The sequence below is a fragment of the Hoplias malabaricus genome, chromosome 3, assembly GCF_029633855.1.
Source record: "Hoplias malabaricus isolate fHopMal1 chromosome 3, fHopMal1.hap1, whole genome shotgun sequence".
NCBI classification, from domain to species: Eukaryota; Metazoa; Chordata; class Actinopteri; order Characiformes; family Erythrinidae; genus Hoplias; species Hoplias malabaricus.
Window position 1 is genome coordinate 42,483,934 of NC_089802.1, and position 14,148 is coordinate 42,498,081.

The window sequence follows — 14,148 nt, forward strand, 5'->3', positions numbered from 1 at the left end:
GACAGGCCGTGTGTAATGACATCGGACAAAGCGGCAGGCGAACGAATAACAGATGGATCGAAGTGACTTCACTATCTCTGCGGTCTGAGTGGAAAAAAAGAAAAATGAAAAGAACTAATACGCCATATACTCCTATAAATAGTCCAATTCCTGATCCATTCATAGATAGAGAGCATTCTCCCATTGGTTGAAGAGACTGATACAAAAGCATAGAGTTTTGGGCAGATTCCAAAGAACCAAAGAACCCACAGAGATAGGTGAGCATGGTCCTAATTTTAGATGATTCTTTTTGGGCTGTGCAATGCTGCGTTGATGCACAACATGCACAGCCCCTTCCCCCCCTCCCCAGTCCTCCAGTCCCCCTCCACCATGAAGATTCTGGCTTTATTCTAAAGGAAACACACTGTACTGTACTGCTGTGCTTATGTAGGGCTCGGTAACCAAGGCAACAAACAACATCAGAAACAGAATGGTCAGATTAGTCGCCTGGGTGTGAAGAGAAGCGAAGGTTGCTAATACACCAAAGCCCGCACATCTCTCCCAATTAGTCGCTCTGTGGCAGAAGGCTGGCAAGGCATTCTTTCCGGGGGTTTTGTGCCGTGGATTTTCGTGCGCCGAGTTTTCCGCCAGGTAGGATGGCACGTACTCACCTGTTTGAAGCTTGTGATGCTCTCTGCAGTGCTGTCTGTACAGTTAGAGGAGTGATTCTGCAGCATGCAGCTGGTCCTACAACCATTATTACTCCATAGAGATCAGCTTGTAAGATAGGTATGGAAAGTCAACTGTTGCCTTACCACCATAGTTTCTCTTCTGCCTAATATTCTAAATGATTTTTGGGGTTTAGACTTTTTGGGTTTAGACTGGAAATGATTTTTGGGGTTTAGACTTTTTGGGTTTAGACTGGAAATGGAAAGGTTCTAAAGCTGAAATAACTACTCATAGATGTCCTACATTGTCTTATGTCTTTTGGCAACTAGGAATAAATAAGTTCAGTGACTGAAGAATATGGATGGGGAATATGATTATATTTACAATTAATGTGGTAAACTATTTTTACAGTATGATTAAGAATGTATTAAACATATCAGTACTGAAAGAACATTGAACACATCAATATTTTATAGTAAATAGAGCTTGATTACTTTTGTTACAACTGGATTTACTGCAGCAGTGTTTGTAATGCTAAATAAAAGTCACTGAATGAAGTTTTTAAAGGATTTTTTAAATCATAGCACTACTTCTTCTACTTTTTCCCCCACTCTGTTCCAGCTCTTATCCCAAGGAGAACCAAAATGTATTGATGCCTATTGTGTATGTCTTGAAATGTCAGGTTATTATATTTAGCTGTATCATTATTAGTAGAAATTGTGAACACTTTGAATAATTCATCAAATGTTCATTCATGTTAGAGCTGAATGATAGAGGTTAAGGCCAGGGCTATTTTATTTATGTATGTTAAGAGCCTAAACTTTTTATAAAATTTGATTCCCAAATGAAGCGCTCCAGCAATGCAAATTGTGTGTTCAGAGATGCAGTATTTTAATATTCTGATTTGCACTGCAAAATAAAGATAAAAGGTTAAGTATTGGCTTGCAGTCAACATAACCATAAGTAGCAAAAACTATCTTCGCATGTGTCCTAAATGGTTTGTTGTCTGTCATATCCCACTAGTCACAGTATTATTGAAAACTTCAGCTAGGTCTAAAGCTGTTTGGATAATTGGCCAAAACAGTGCACGCATAACCTGATAATTCTCTGCTCCACAGTTAATTTAGACATTCCTAGTGGACAGTTAACTTTGTGATTCAGACTATGTGATTAATTATGCACTTTAAGCCCAGAAAACTGCCATGAGCTTGTTTCCTTTTCCGTAGCAGAACTGTCAATCACTCTGCCGTCTGAAAGACTGGCTCAGAGAATCTTGAGTTATTTCAGCCTTTCTGTCTGTCTATCTCTGTTTAACCAGTTTCAAGGTTTAAAGAAACCTTAATGATCATACGTTAAAGATGTTTAGACTCACTGAGAATAGTTTTATTGTTTATTAAAATGTCTTCAGCCTCTTTAAAGTCTTTCCTGTCCTCTGCAGCTTATTATAAACCTGATTGTATCCTTTTGATCAGACGGAGAAAGATCAGACAGAGAGGTTTGCCATTTGTCTTTCATTACATTTCAAGTATTCTTTAGGATTGTTTATCTGATCAGTTTTTGGTTAATGATCAAAATCAAATATATGTTTTATATTTGTTATAAAGGCCAGCACTTCCATTAACCAACACCCCCCTCCCCCACCACCACCTATCTACCGCAGTGTGTCACGACCACAAATCTGTTCTCAATCATCATGTCATGACTCTGACTTCTTAACTAAATAGAAAGCGTTAATCAAAGGGCAGTACGTTTCTATCTGTGCGAGGTTTCTGGGTCTTGGCGCTGTCTTGAACCATCTGCACTGTCTCACAACAGCTTGATGTCATTCACCCTTTGAAGCTGTCCAAGGACCCTGCTGTCTGCCAGGCCCGCAGTAGGCACTGAAAGACCTCTGTAGGTGCTCTAAAACACTTCTGTGAAATATGCTCCCAGTAATTCTAATCCTGCATCACGGACGAAGGAGGGATTCTTTCAAAAAGTGTACACATCCTTTCTGATGCTTTTTGATAACAGTGTGAGTGATTGCACTAAGGGATCTGTAGGGTTTTTATAGTTGTGGGATTCTTTTAAGTAGCAATAATTGAGTACATTTCAACTGACTGAATTTCTCAGTGCATTTTGATGCATCCCTGTTTTTGGTTTCTGTAGCCTATACATCTATAGGGATTTTTAACTTATTTATTTATAATAGCAATATTAATTTGTATTATTATTATTTCATAGTGTAATTGGTAAATTGTATTAGTGCTTTATTTATGAACTTTACATTAGCTGCACACAAATGTTACATTACCCAAACTTTACCCAAAATGATTTAAATGCTAGTTATATCAGTCTAGCCTAAATGTGGGTATTTAAGCCTCATACAATACATAAATATTCAAGTAATATATTTTACTTCTGTGCTGCAAATTTACAGTTATTCATTCAGTAAATTTTTTTGTGGCCTAAACCTGAATAATACACCATCACAGGGAGATTGTTGGATCGTGCTAATGCACATTCAGTCTGCTGCAGTTCTTATAAGTTGTTTACATACTGTGTACATATTGCACATCAGTCGAATGGACAGACTCTCGGGACACTGATAATGTCAGTCAGTACTCTAAAATGTAGGACTGCTGAACTAAAACCAAAGTAGTTCATTTTTCTATACATGAGATCTCTACCTCACAAAAAAAACAAAAAACAAAAAAACAAACAAAACAAAACCGGCGGCACGAAACTTGCGATTCACACACACACACACACAAAGCATACCGGCACTTACATAGGTTGTCCTCTACATATTTTGACCACTGAAGATTCATTTCAATATCTTTAAAAATTCTGAAGGCTTTTCAGTAAAATTACTTCATAAAATTGACTCTAGTTTATTCACTACCTCAAGATTTGGGTGTGTAATTTCAGGCGGAAAGTGTGAAAAATACCTGGAGTGTTTAGAGTTTACCCCTACCTACCTGCCATGTTACATAGGGTTTATTATATGTACGTGAAAAACTGAGATCAATTTCTGTCGCAAAACAACTGCTTTGGTAAAATCCTGCTTTCCCCTCATTGAAATTTGTTCTAAAAAGCCTTTTAATTTGTCTCAGTGATGTTGAATAATTACAGTAAAACTGTATATGATTATGAAGAACAATGGTTGACATTTGATCTAGTGACCTAGTGAACCATGAAAAAACATAAATAAAATTGATGGATTTTATAAAAAGTACTGGAATGAAATTCTATACATCACATTTGAATAGGAAGTTTATCCCACGTTTGCTATAGTAAACATTCTTCACATCTGGTGAGGATTTGGATTATATTTTGGAACATTTCTGTGAGGATTTGACGGTAGTCGGATATGAGAACCCGTGAAGTCAGATACCGATGTTGTCTGTATCACCAATGTCACTGCAACTCCATTCCAAGGATTTTGGATAGTGCTTGAACACAATACAATTCCATTGTTCCACAGCCCTGTCATTGGGGATTTATACATCTCTACCCCACTGAAGCTTGGCTCTAAGCATATTGATTACCTAAGCTCATGTGCAGCTGCTCCAGAATATCCCATTTCTTTTCATGCCTTTGCCATTAGATTATATCCTTACACTAGAATGGCCAAGATTCCGTAACTTCTAGAACGAGCACCATGGTCATTTTGACTGTCTAATATTTGCAAGTGTATTGATAATATCATACAGTATAAATAAATAAATTAATGAATTTATCTTGTTACAATAGATCATAAAATGTCAGAAAGACAATAATAAACTGTATTAAATTTTTATTGATAATATTTAATGTGCAGTACTAGTTAATTTGCTATTGCAATATATGGATATATGATGTTCTACATCCAAATGAGATTTACTGTGAAATAAAAACAATAACAACAAAAATCATTTAAAAATTACTTGTAAATATAAAGACCAATAATACTTAAATATGGTTTACACAAGTTGAAAGCTTTTTTATATACATAATGCCTAAACGGTGGAGTGGAGCACTGTTTGTGCATTCTTTGATTTAATGTGATTCACACAAAGTGATTTGCTCTCTTTTGTAGCTAATTCAACAGGGCAAAGTTTGTACAGGATGCTTTACAGGATGTAAATTGTAGCCGTGTTGTCAATGCTGACGTGCTGGAAAAGCAATAAAAACAGCTGACTTGGGGAGATGAGAAACCTCTTGAGGTTTATGTGCTCAGAACACTTTTGTGATTTGTAATATTAATTTCAAAACAATGTTAGACTAAAATATGCTCCAATGAAATTAAAGTCACATGGACATGGGGGGTTTACTATGTGAAAGTTATTATATTTCAGATTTTCAAAATGATCAAAATGAATGTCTCTTCCTTTCTAGTGTTAAGGGGTATCTACAATCCTCTGGACATATATTGCATGAGTAGTCTTTTTCGTGTACCAGGAATCTCCTGAACACTTTTCTCTGGAAACCTGAAAAAATGAAACATTGCTTAAATATCTGCAAAATGCAATGTTTTTGTGGGGAAGCTCAGAAGCTAACTCTCAAAAATAAGCATTTTTTTGGCTAATTAACAATTTGGAATTGCTCTGCTACAGACTGAAGGACGTTTCTTCTTTCATCTCACCTGACTGAGGTTTATTTGTGAGAAAAACTGTCAGTTCAAGGGCAGCCTCGACTTTTGATGGAACAGAAAAATGGCTCATGTTCAGCTACACCTCAGGTTCCTGGCAGAGCTTTAAAACACAGTTAATGAAGGTGACTGTGCCGGCTGGAGTGGTGGCTTTAACCCTTGGGTGGTGTTTGTGTTTGTTACCCACCCCTAATTATTATTGGATTATTAAGGCCAAATAGTCTTAACAATAAAAAAAAATAGAATAAAAAAAAAAAATAAATAAATAAATAACAGGGTGATCTTATCTCATGTACAAACAGTATAGACAGCAGATGGTTAATATTTCCAATTTACATCTGCTAGATCATATTTTTTTTGTGATAAGGTCTCATGCAGATGATGCAGATTTTTGGGAATTTTTCATAATTCATAAGCAAATAATTTTCACAGCAAAACCATCAACTTTGTTTATGATTTCAAAATTCAATCCTTCATTCTTTGTGTGTAAGCACTTATCTAGGTCCGGGTCGCAGTGGGTCCAGAGCCTACCCGGAATCACTGGGCACAAGGCAGGAACACACCCTGGAGGGGGCGCCAGTCCTTCACAGGGCGACACATACACACACACTTATTCACTCACATACTCACACCTATGGACACTTTTTGAGTCATCAATCCACCTACCTGTGTCCTCACAGACACAGAAGGGCAGGACTCGATTCCACAATCTCCACGTCCCTGGAGCTGTGTGACTGCGACACTCCCTGCTGTAAATATAGTGTTTGTATGGACATAAGATACAGGTTTTAAATAAATCAGGGTTGTTGGACAAATATAAGAAGTTTTCAGACTAATTGGGATGGAAACTAAGGCTGTTAAATTTCGGAATAATCCATTGTCTTGTAAAATGGAGCTGAAATTAGGAGATGTTACACACACCAGCTTTGTCCAACAGATGATAAACTTGCTGTTAGTACAATCATGTCACATTAGTTAACATTGCTTGTATTCTCAGATATAAGAGACTAGAGGAATTTGGGAGTGGGTTTTTACAGAGTGTTGATCTTTGTTAGCAGCAATCCAGCACCAAATGTTTAAGATGTCCTGTCATCACAAGATCAAGTCTAAACATGTGAAACAATTTTCTATTAATTGTTTACTCCTAGGGCGGCACGGTGGTGCAGCAGGTAGGTGTCGCAGTCACACAGCTCCAGGGACCTGGTGATTGTGGGTTCAATTCCTGCTTCGGGTGACCCTCTGTCAGGACTTTGGTGTGTTCTCCCTGTGTCCGCGTGGGTTTCCGCCGGGTGACTGTCTGTGTGGTGTGTTCTCCCTGTGTCTGCATGGGTTTCCTCCAGGTGCTTCGGTTTTCTCCCACGGTCCAAAAACACATGTTAGGAGGTGGGTTGGTGACTCAAATGTGTCCGTAGGTGTGAGTGCGTGTGTTGCCCTGTGAAGGACTGGCGCCCCCTCCAGGGTGTATTCCTGCCTTGCGCCCAATGATTCCAGGTAAGCTCTGGATAAGGGTTACAGATAATGAATGAATGAATGAATGAATGGTTACTCCAATGTTACTCTGTTTTTTTTTTAATGCCCTCTATTATATTTCAAGATTGCCTTGCAGCATTGTACATTTTCACAGTCTCAGGGTCATCTAAATAGGTACAAATTGCTTTCTCTGTCAGAGACTGACCTCTGTTTCACTTTTCAAGAATCCTTTGTTCTCATAAGTTTTGCTTATCCTTTATGCTCAGCAATACATCTGTCAGCCAAGACTTAAATATGACCTTGTTTCAACAAAAACTGCATTTTTATCAGCGACACTGACCATATAGGTGCAATTTTGACTTGCTCTCTTGCTCTGCATATTCTGTTAGGCCGCATTCGAGCTGTTCTTCAATGGTCATGACCCCCCACAGGACCGCCACAGAGCAGACTAGTGGATCATTCCCAGTGCTACATCAACACTGATGTGGAGGTGGTTTGTTACTCTGTGTTGAGCTGGTACGAGTGGATCAGACACAGTAGTACTGCTGGAGCTTTTATATACAGTGTCCTCTCACTGTCCTCTGTTAGACACACCTACCTTGTTGTTGCACCTTGCAGATATATAATCAGAGACGATAGCTCACCTGTTGCTGCAGTTTGTGTTTGTCGCCCTCCAGTCTTTCATCAGTGGACATAGGACACGTTTAGCCAAATTATTTGGTCAGTGGACTACTCTCAGTCCAGCAGTGACACTGACGGCTTTAAAAACTGCAGCAGCACTGCTGTGTCTGATCCACTGGTACCAGCACAATATACACTAACACACCAAATTACCATTTTTATATGAAGAATCCAAGAAAAAACAATATTTTGTTTCTGTGACATTTACCAGACATTTTCTGGTACCGTTTAAAAGTGTACCTGAAAACAAATATGACTGTTCTGACCTTGTTAGTTTTCCCAAACATATATATTCATAATTTCTTTATCATATCAAGACAGAATCCTTGTAATTTTCTTAATCATCTGTCAAAATGTAGTGACTTCCGTCTACCATTTAAAACGCTTTATACAAATAAGTGTCCTTGGGCAAGTTTGCTAAGATTGAATGAAATGAAATTGTGAATCACTCTAGACAAAAGTGTCTGCCAAAGACATTAACTATAAAACATAACCGACTCAAGGAGTCATCTGAAGTGTCATAGAGCAGAGCCTTGTGGTTTTTTTCATGTGACACTTGCAGGTCAGTGGTAGCTGTGGAGCCAGAATATAAAGGGTTGTCAAATAAAATTGGAAAAAAGTGGGAAGGAGTGGGTACTGGGTTTATGGTCCATAACGAGGTCCTGAAAAAAAGAAAAAAACTTTTAAAAAAGTTTGAGAACTCCTGAACTGTGAGTCAGGGTTATGTCTGTTCGTTCAGTTTCAGAACTAGGACAACTGACAGACAAAACACACAATACTAGTGTAGCTTACACAGTGTAGTTTGATTACTAAGCAACCACATCTATTTTATTTATTTATTAATTTCTTCTTTTGAGAGAGAAGTAAAAGGAGCACTGTCGATTGGAACACTGACCATTAAACACATAATTAGATGACAGGTCAAATGTCATTGGTCAGTGCTGCATACACCCTCGCTTTAAGTGCGTGTCTGATTTACTAACCCTAGAGATCAAACATATTAATCTCCATTAGAGCTATTTGGACTCCAGCTTCCAGGTGTGTGGTGTCCTGTAAATGATTGGAATGGGTTTTGCAAGATGAGTTTATTAAAATCATTTCATTTGGATATCAGATTTTTCCCATGGATTGGGTTAAATGCGGAGAACAGATTCCTCTGTGTGCAAGCACAGTGGCCAATAAAGTGATTCTAATTCTGATTCTAATTCAGTGACCAGATGTTGTGGTAAATGCTAGTAAATGATTACTTTCAGGAATTGTTATACCTTCTGAATATGTCTGATTATGTCTTAATTTTTATTAAAAATAAAAATGTTACTAACAAATTTGCAGATCATTTGAATTCAGCAGCTGTCCTCACATCGTTTGAAAATTTCGTGATGAATGGATCAATGGAAATGCCCCAGAATTAATTGGAATAAAGCCTTTTTAAAATAGATTTCCACTGAAATTTAAGGAGGTATTTTTCTCCCATTTTGGGACATATATGTTTTTATTTAGACAGTGATAAGATATATATAATGATATTATTTACTCTGGCATTTTTAACTGGTTACATTAACAGTCCATTAATTGTAAGCTGACTAAAATAAAGAGTTACCATGAAGCTAATAAACCAGATGTCAGTCCAATGGTGCATGATCCCGGTTAATGTTGTTTCTGCAGCAAGTTACTGCAATACCAGAGCCATTGGTTCTGTATATTGTGTGGAGTGGAGGAGATAAATAGATAAAAAACACAGGAGGGATTTTTTTTTGCAGTGTGCTTTGCAGACAGGGCTGAGAGACAGCAAGCTGAGATGAGGCTGGCAGTTCTGCAGGGAGAGAGCCAAACAATGCTGAAGGCTTCAAACTGAATGCTCAGCTGTGCAGACAACTTACTATAGAAAAGGAATACATACACACACACACACACACATACATACAGAAGTCTGCACCAGAATTGAACTACTGAAGAATTCATTATACACAAGTCATGAAGTCTTGAAGTACACGATATATGCATAAGTCCTAACCCAGATTTAGCAACACTTCCAACCTTCAGATGCAGGGGTAGAGTTTGGAGCAGCTTTTAACTAACGAGGAAAATAACCTCAAGGGGTCTAGAGGCGGTCTGAACTCTGAGGATGAGAAAACTGTAATTTGTTCAGTTCAGGTTGCTGAACACAAGAACAGCACAGAAAAGTACACTATGTGTCCAATGATTTGCACAGCCCTGTTATAATGAGTAAAGAACTGTGTCCTCTGATGTGATGCAGCTCAATCCAATAAAGTTGGGATGATTTGGAGCGATGTTTTTGATCCAGAATAAACTCCCTGTTAATACCCATCACGTTGGTTTTGAAAACACAGAGATTAGGTTATTTGTTTACTTTATGTTAAAATGACTGTGTAATTTGTAAAAGTAACACTAAAAAATCATCATATATGGCGCCAGGTTCATTGTAAACATGGAAAGTGAATGATCCAATACATTTTTGTGACCTACCTGCATGATATAATATATAGTCTGATATGAACCACTTATAAACAATAATCCTTCAGGCACTGTGTGTTTTTAGTTTTATGGCATAAATAAGGCTCTTTGTTAAAAAGCACAAAGGGTTTAAATAGAATCAATCAATCCTAAAGCATTAGGCATGAAACATCCTCCTGGACAGCTGCCTCCCTGCAAATTTATCACATATTTGCTTCATTCAGCTAATCAAGGGCTTCTGAAGGTAATCGTTAGATCAGGGGAGTGATTAAGGTTGGAGGTAGATTAGATGTTCAGGAGTAGGGTCAGTGACTGCTGATCTAATAGATTATCAACAGGGTTAATTGAAGAGTGAACTTTTAAAAATAACAGTTACAACAAAATCAATGAGATTGAAGTGACAGTAACATAAGCATTGATTACATTATGCAGTATTGTGTTATGGCTTTTGACCATTTTATATAGTATCAGATAGGGCTGGGCAATTAATCGAAATCAACATTCAGAACTTCTAATCGACATAATCTTTTCTGTAACAATTATTTTTATTTCTGTTATGTTCCCACTGTGTGTTCATATACTGTCCCTTTAAAACCATGCTACCAAGCTGCAGTCACGTGATTCTGCTGCTATCTGTCACATGTTTTGTCTGTAATTAAGACAACACTCAACAAAAAGTAAAACGTAAACACTGAGAAAACAACAAATATAAACTGTGCTCAAAAAACAAGAGAGGAACAAGCTTCCAGCAACATTAGAAAAAATATCCCAGCTTTAATTCTGGGGCATATTTACAGCAGGAATTTCGTCACTGAAGTATGAGAGTCAAAAATTCAAAAACAAAATAATCATTCATTAATCGTAATCGTGGGCAGCACGGTGGCACAGCAGGTAGTGACGCAGTCACACAACTCAAGGAAACTGGTGGTTGTGGGTTCGAGTCCCGCTCCAGGTGACTGTCTGTGAAGAGTGTGGTTTGTTCTCCCCTTGTCTGTGTGGGTTTCCTCTGAGTGACTGTCTGTGAGGAGTGTGGTGTTTTCTCCCTGTGTCTGTGTGGGTTTCCTCCGGGTGACTGTCTGTGAGGAGTGTGGTGTGTTCTCCCTGTGTCTGTGTGGGTTTCCTCTGGGCGGCTGTCTGTGAGGAGTGTGGTGTGTTCTCCCTGTGTCTGTGTGGGTTTCCTCCAGGTGACTGTCTGTGAGGAGTGTGGTGTGTTCTCCCTGTGTCTGTGTGGGTTTCCTCTGGGAGACTGTCTGTGAGGAGTGTGGTGTTTTCTCCCTGTGTCTGTGTGGGTTTCCTCCGGGTGACTGTCTGTGAGGAGTGTGGTGTGTTCTCCCTGTGTCTGTGTGGGTTTCCTCCGGGTGACTGTCTGTGAGGAGTGTGGTGTGTTCTCCCTGTGTCTGCGTGGGTTTCCTCCGGGTGACTGTCTGTGAGGAGTGTGGTGTGTTCTCCCCATGTCTGTGTGGGTTTCCTCCGGGTGACTGTCTGTGAGGAGTGTGGTGTGTTCTCCCCATGTCTGTGTGGGTTTCCTCCGGGTGACTGTCTGTGAGGAGTGTGGTGTGTTCTCCCTGTGTCTGTGTGGGTTTCCTCTGGGAGACTGTCTGTGAGGAGTGTGGTGTTTTCTCCCTGTGTCTGTGTGGGTTTCCTCCGGGTGACTGTCTGTGAGGAGTGTGGTGTGTTCTCCCTGTGTCTGTGTGGGTTTCCTCCGGGTGACTGTCTGTGAGGAGTGTGGTGTGTTCTCCCTGTGTCTGCGTGGGTTTCCTTCGGGTGACTGTCTGTGAGGAGTGTGGTGTGTTCTCCCCATGTCTGTGTGGGTTTCCTCCGGGTGACTGTCTGTGAGGAGTGTGGTGTGTTCTCCCTGTGTCTGCGTGGGTTTCCTCCGGGTGACTGTCTGTGAGGAGTGTGGTGTGTTCTCCCCATGTCTGTGTGGGTTTCCTCCGGGTGACTGTCTGTGAGGAGTGTGGTGTGTTCTCCCTGTGTCTGTGTGGGTTTCCTCTGGGAGACTGTCTGTGAGGAGTGTGATGTTTTCTCCCTGTGTCTGTGTGGGTTTCCTCCGGGTGACTGTCTGTGAGGAGTGTGGTGTGTTCTCCCTGTGTCTGTGTGAGTTTCCTCTGAGTGACTGTCTGTGAGGAGAGTGATGTGTTCTCCCTGTGTCTGTGTGGGTTTCCTCTGGGAGACTGTCTGTGAGGAGTGTGGTGTTTTCTCCCTGTGTATGCGTGGGTTTCCTCTGGGTGACTGTCTGTGAGGAGTGTGGTGTGTTCTCCCTGTGTCTGTGTGGGTTTCCTCCGGGTGACTGTCTGTGAGGAGTGTGGTGTGTTCTCCCTGTGTCTGCGTGGGTTTCCTTCGGGTGACTGTCTGTGAGGAGTGTGGTGTGTTCTCCCCATGTCTGTGTGGGTTTCCTCCGGGTGACTGTCTGTGACGAGAGTGATGTGTTCTCCCTGTGTCTGTGTGTGTCTTCCCACCTTATGCCCAATGATTCCAGGTAGGCTCTGGACCCACTGTGACCCTGAACTGGATAAGCGCTTACAGATAATTAATGAATGAATAATCATAATCGTGGTAAAATGTAAAATTAATTATGATATTGATTTGTGCTCATATTGCCCAGCACCAGTATCAGAGAGTTTGAAATGTGGACATTTGTTACAGGCTTTTAATCATGACCCTGTTTGGTCCTGCTGCTGATGAGGAGAGCAGGCCTGACCATCCCATGAAGTGAGGAGTCATAAAATTTTTGTAATTTACTGCAAACCAATTTACTGTAATTTACGGAAATGCAAAAGTGCATCATGACTTATTTTTAAACCTTTTTTTGTCAGTGATCCTTGAAGGTTAGAAGGTGATCATTCCTTATAAATTACAGCTAATTAATATATTAACTTTTTTTTTGTGTGTGGTCACCCAACATAAGGGGTAGGTATTGTGTAAGATTTACTCAGGGCTTTTTTAAAGAGAGCTCACACTCTCAAGTTCAGTAGTATTTTACACATATTTAGGTGAATATTAGTTAAAAGTTAAAGGTTAAAAGTTAAAGATGCTTTTTGAATAATTCAGCAAATGTTGCTGAAAAACTCAAACTTCTTAAAGAGCACTAAAAGGAGGGTGCATATGCCCCTCCGCAGTTGTTCTCTAGAATCGTATACAGTGCCTTTAAACACAGACTGAGCATCTACAAAGCATTCACAGTGGACTACCTAAACAAAGTTATGCAGGTCTTTAATCATGTCATTTAAAAGTGCACCCGTATGATTTCCATACATTGAGAGGCATACTGCAATAAAACAAGAGCAGTATAATCACTCAGGTATTTTGTCTGTATTACGCAGCACCATCCAAACTCTTCTGTACTTTCCTTTGTTAGCTCACAGTCTTTTCACAATGCTCTCTAATTCCGACTCGTGACACTGCAGCAGGAGCCTTTTTAGTCTTTCAAATTGGCATAAATGGCAGAGCACTTGAATACTGATCAAGCTGCGGTGCTGCAGAGAACAGAGCTCCTACAAAACGGAAGCAAGCAGCGTGTTTACTTTTCAGCGCCAGTCTCTTTTTCTTACAGAGCAACTGTGGGTTTAGTGAAGGCTGTGTGTGGCCGAAAGGGCGATTAAAGGCCCCGGAGCCTCGCTGATGAGCAAAGTGAGATGCCCCTGTCTCTGAGCCAGCTATTTATGTAATGACTCGTCTGCGTTTGCGAGGATATCAGCAATGGCCATTTTTATGCATCCAGCACGTAGCTGCGGGGCTGTAATGATGCTTCAGCCTGGGCTCCTGTTTTCTGCTGCTATTCTGGGAGAGTGTGAGACACACCACTGACCAGGCTGAGATTTAACTTGTGAAAAATCATTTTGAAAAGAGAAATTTTTTATTTTATTTTATTATTTCACATCTACTTCAGAGAGTGTTTTAGACTGAGCCCATGGAGAGTCTGAAAAAAACATGTTAAAATAGAAGCAACTCGAGCTCTTTGTTTGGTTGAAGGGTTCACTAACACTTCAGTGAGATTTCTCAAACCTCATCTACCGACCTTTTGGGTCTACTCCACCATGAGTAGTTTTGATGACACCATGAATCATCAAAACTACCAATATCAGGGTTTCCCACAGAAAATCGGTTAGTGAAGGTGGTATCTTTGTTGACCTGGGGGGTGAGTCACTGGTTCTTGTTTGTGACTGGGGGATGGTGGACAACAGGGCAACAACCTTGCAACCGCACCCCCGTCACCCCCCTCACCCCCACCTCTGCCCACGCTCCCATTAGGAATCAACGCT

At 40.1% G+C, this 14,148-nt stretch overlaps 1 protein-coding gene across 2 annotated transcripts in view; it reads left to right on the plus strand.

Annotated features, from left to right (window-relative positions):
- The window catches only part of camkva (CaM kinase-like vesicle-associated a), a 54,872-nt gene that overhangs the window by 23,157 nt on the left and 17,567 nt on the right, over positions 1 to 14,148 (plus strand). Inside the window, exon 1 of one of the 2 annotated variants that reach the window (XM_066663132.1) lies at positions 434 to 630. The exons of the other annotated variant lie outside the window; for it this stretch is intronic. The gene's annotated coding sequence lies outside the window, so the exon portion shown is untranslated. Of the gene's footprint in view, positions 1 to 433; positions 631 to 14,148 lie in introns of those variants that run through there. 2 annotated transcript variants of the gene reach the window in all.